This window comes from Prunus avium, chromosome 1 (assembly GCF_965620075.1).
Source record: "Prunus avium chromosome 1, drPruAviu1.hap1.1, whole genome shotgun sequence".
Classification (NCBI taxonomy): Eukaryota; Viridiplantae; Streptophyta; class Magnoliopsida; order Rosales; family Rosaceae; genus Prunus; species Prunus avium.
The window spans coordinates 32,906,145-32,910,954 of record NC_142284.1 but is presented as its reverse complement, the minus strand read 5'-3'; the positions used below and the strand labels follow the sequence as shown (position 1 = coordinate 32,910,954).

The window sequence follows — 4,810 nt, the reverse complement described above, 5'->3', positions numbered from 1 at the left end:
GATTTTCTTGTTCACCAATATGATTTCGTAAATTTGCATATTGGTTCATTTGAAGTGACAACATATCTTATGCAAATTTAGTACCTTGCACTTTTTAAGCTGATGTTCATATTTTGTGTTTACATTCTGTGTTTTTTTTTTTTTTTTTTCCAATATAGAGCTAGAAGGAAGGACACGTACACCCAAATGGAATTGGATGAGGTGCGAGAAGAATTGGCAAGTCATGTCCTAGAATGGCTTTTTGATTAAGCTAAACATTCCTTCATTTTACATGTCTTTCTAGCTAGTATTTTGCTTATGCATAGACAAGTATGGATAATTTGTGGTGTAGGGCTGGTAAATTTGTGATTTGGATGTGACAAGTATGGATCATTCAAGTATTTTGCTTATATATATATATATATATATAGACAATTAAGGATATATTTAAATTACTGTTGATATAATGTTTATTTTTATGAGCAATGGCAACAACATGATTTGGAAATGAGGTCTTTCTTAAATACTATTATAGTAACTAAGTAAAGTGTGATGTGAAACAAGCAAAATACCTACTCTTTCCTTGCATTAATGATGCTTATTGTTTATAACAATTTCAGTTTTCCAGAAATAACTGAAGTTGAAAGATAAAAACAACAACCAGACATCTATTATCACTGATGCCTAAAACGAGAAGTAGCATCAACATTTATGTAACCACTAGCACTATTGGAGGTTTTTCACGTCCGCAAAATAAAAAAAAGCAATGATGTATAACATAATTCACAACACCATTATTTGTTTCTATGATGTTGTAATTGATAATATGCATCAGCATAGTAGATATCACTGATGCTGTTAGACCTCTTTAGCCTCATCCCTTTTAAAACTACTGATGATGTTAGACCTCTTTAGCCTCCTACCTTTTGAAACTACTGATGCTGTTTCGGGTTTAGGCGTCAGAAGTCAACCTTTTTTTGGCACTCGGAAATCATTTAGGCATCGGAGTTTCCCAGATATCCGATGTAGTAAGTGATAAACAGCGACGGAGAATATCCGTTGCCTATTACATAGGAATATGCAACAGGCATGAATACCACGGTATTTATGTGTAATAGGCAACGGATAAAATCCGTGGCTAAAGCCCTTTTTTGGCATAGTGTCACCAAGTGACTCCTCCCCCCATATTATGATGTTGCCCAAGTTTGGGGCTCAATCCGAAATCAATAGGTGTGAGAAATTGGATAATTCAAGTTCAACTTCAGTTCGTTCCTAATTGGAGTGGTTGGTGTATTCCATACTTCTAGCGATTGGATTTCACTCAAAACTCACCAAATGACTCCTCCCACCATATTATGATGTTGCCCAAGTTTTGGGCTCGAGCCGAAATCCATAGGTGTGAGAAATTGGACAATTCAAGTTCAACGGTAGTTCGTTCCTAATTGGAGTGTTTGGTGTATTCCATACTTCTAGCGATTGGATTTCACTCAAAACTCACCAAATGACTCCTCCCACCATATTATGATGTTGCCCAAGTTTTGGGCTCGATCCGAAATCAATAGGTGTTTCAAATTGGAGAATTCAAGTTCAACGGCAGTTCGTTCCCAATTGGAGTGGTTGGTGTATTCCATACTTCTAGCGATTGGATTTCACTCAAAACTCACCAAATGACTCCTCCCACCGTATTATGATGTTGCCCAAGTTTTGGGCTCGATCCGAAATCAATAGGTGTGAGAAATTGGACAATTCAAGTTCAACGGCAGTTCGTTCCTCGTTGGAGTGGTTGGTGTATTCCATACTTCCAGGGATTGGATTTCACTCAAAACCCACCAAATGACTCCTCCCACCATATTATGATATTGCCCAATTTTGGGCTCGATCAGAAATCAATAGGTATTCCAAATTAGACAATTCAAGTTCAACGGCAGTTCGTTCCTAATTGGAGTGGTTGGTGTATTCCATACTTCTAGCGATTGGATTTCACTCAAAACTAACCAAATGACTCCTCCCACCATATTATGATGTTGCCCAAGTTTTGGGCTCGATCCGAAATCAATAGGTGTTCCAAACTGGACAATTCAAGTTCAACGGCAGTTCGTTCCTAATTAGAGTGGCTGGTGTATTCCATACTTCTAGAGATTGGATTTCACTCAAAACTGACCAAATCACTCCGCCCACCATATTATGATGTTGCCCAAGATTTGGGCTCGAGCCGAAATCAATAGGTGTGAGAAATTGGACAATTCAAGTTCAACGGCAGTTCGTTCCTAATTGGAGTGGTTGGTGTATTCCATACTTCTAGCGATTGGATTTCACTCGAAACTAACCAAATGACTCCTCCCACCATATTATGATGTTGCCCAAGTTTTGGGCTCGAGCCGAAATCAATAGGTGTGAGAAATTGGACAATTCAAGTTCAACGGCAGTTCGTTCCTAATTGGAGTTGTTGGTGTATTCCACACTTCTAGCGATTGGATTTCACTCAAAACTCACCAAATGACTCCTCCCACCATATTATGATGTTGCCCAAGTTTTGGGCTCGATCCGAAATGAATAGGTGTTCCAAATTGGAAAACTCAAGTATAACGGCAGTTCGTTCCTAACTGGAGCGGATGGTGTATTCCATACTTCTAGCGATTGGATTTCACTCAAAACTCACCAAATGACTCCTCCCACCATATTATGATGTTGCCCAAGTTTTGGGCTCGATCCGAAATCAATACGTGTGAGAAATTGGACAATTCAAGTTCAACGGCAGTTCGTTCCTAATTGGAGTGGTTGGTGTATTCCATACTTCTAGCGATTGGATTTCACTCAAAACTCACCAAATGACTCCTCCCACCATATTATGATGTTGCCCAACTTTTGGGCTCGATCCGAAATGAATAGGTGTTCCAAATTGGACAATTCAAGTACAACGGCAGTTCGTTCCTAATTGGAGTGGTTGGTGTATTCCATACTTCTAGCGATTGGATTTCACTCAAAACTCACCAAATGACTTCTCCCACCATATTAAGATGTCGCCCAACTTTTGGGCTCGATCCGAAATCAATAGGTGTGAGAAATTGGTCAATTCAATTTCAACGAAAGTTCATTCCTAATTGGAGTGGTTGGTGTATTCCATACTTCTAGCGATTGGATTTCACTCAAAACTCACCAAATGACTCCTCCCACCATATTATGATGTTGCCCAAGTTTTGGGCTCGATCCGAAATCAATAGGTGTTCCAAATTGGAAAATTCAAGTATAACGGCAGTTCGTTCCTAACTGGAGCGGTTGGTGTATTGCACACTTCTAGCGATTGGATTTCACTAAAAACTCACCAAATGACTTCTCCCACCATATTATGATGTCGCCCAACTTTTGGGCTCGATCCGAAATCAATCGGTGTGAGAAATTGGTCAATTAAATTTCAACGAATGTTCGTTCCTAATTGGAGTGGTTGGTGTATTCCATACTTCTAGCGATTGGATTTCACTCAAAACTCACCAAATGACTCCTCCCTCCATATTATGATGTTGCCCAAGTTTTGGGCTCGATCCGAAATCAAATGGTGTTCCAAATTGGACAATTCAAGTTCAACGGCAGTTCGTTCCTAATTGGAGTGGTTGGTGTATTCCATACTTCTAGCAATTGGATTTCACTCAAAACTCACCAAATGACACCTCCCACCATATTATGATGTTGCCCAAGTTTTGGGCTCGATCCGAAATCAATCGGTGTTCCAAATTGGACAATTCAAGTTCAACGGCAGTTCGTTCCTAACTGCTGTGGTTGGTGTATTCCATACTTCTAGCGATTGGATTTTACTCAAAACTCACCAAATGACTCCCCACACCATGTTAAGATGTTGCCCAAGTTTTGGGCTCGATCCGAAATCAATAGGTGTGAGAAATTGGTCAATTCAATTTCAACGAAAGTTCGTTCCTAATAGGAGTGGTTGGTGTATTCCACACTTCTAGCGATTGGATTTCACTCAAAACTCACCAAATGACTGCTCCCACCATATTATGATGTTGCCCAAGTTTTGGGCTCGATCCGAAATCAATAGGTGTTCCAAATTGGAAAACTCAAGTATAACGGCACTTCGTTCCTAACTGGAGCGGTTGGTGTATTCCATACTTCTAGCGATTGGATTTCACTCAAAACTCACCAAATGACTCCTCCCACCATATTATGATGTTGCCCAAGTTTTGGGCTTGATCCGAAATCAGTAGGTGTTCCACATTGGACAATTCAAGTTCAACGGCAGTTCGTTCCTAACTGGAGTGGTTGGTGTATTCCATACTTCTAGCGATTGGATTTCACTGAAAACTCACCAAATGACTCCCCACCCCATATTATGATGTTGCCCAAGTTTAGGGCTCGATCCGAAATCAATAGGTGTGAGAAATTGGTCAATTCAATTTCAACGACAGTTTGTTCACAATTGGAGTGGTTGGTGTATTCCATACATCTAGCGATTGGATTTCACTCAAAACTCACCAAATGACTCCTCCCACCATATTATGATGTTGCCCAAGTTTTGGGCTCGATCCGAAATCAATAGGTGTGAGAAATTGAACAATTCAAGTTCAACTGCAGTTCATTCCTAATTGGAGTGGTTGGTGTATTCCGTACTTCTAGCGATTGGATTTCACTCAAAACTCACCGAATGACTCCTCCCACCATATTATGATGTTGCCCAAGTTTCGGGCTCGATCCGAAATCAATAGGTATTCCAAATTGGAAAATTCAAGTATAACGGAAGTTCGTTCCTAACTGGAGCGGTTGGTGTATTCCACACTTCTAGCGATTGGATTTCACTCAAAACTCACCAAATGACTACTCC

General features: G+C 40.0%; 1 long non-coding RNA gene across 1 annotated transcript in view; it reads left to right on the top strand.

Annotated features, from left to right (window-relative positions):
* Positions 1-395, top strand: part of LOC110752721 (uncharacterized) — a 3,172-nt gene extending 2,777 nt beyond the window's left edge. Inside the window, exon 5 of the long non-coding RNA XR_015835748.1 lies at positions 159-395. This is a non-coding gene — a long non-coding RNA (uncharacterized LOC110752721). The remainder of the gene's footprint in view (positions 1-158) is intronic.
* The last annotated feature ends 4,415 nt before the right edge of the window (positions 396-4,810 follow it).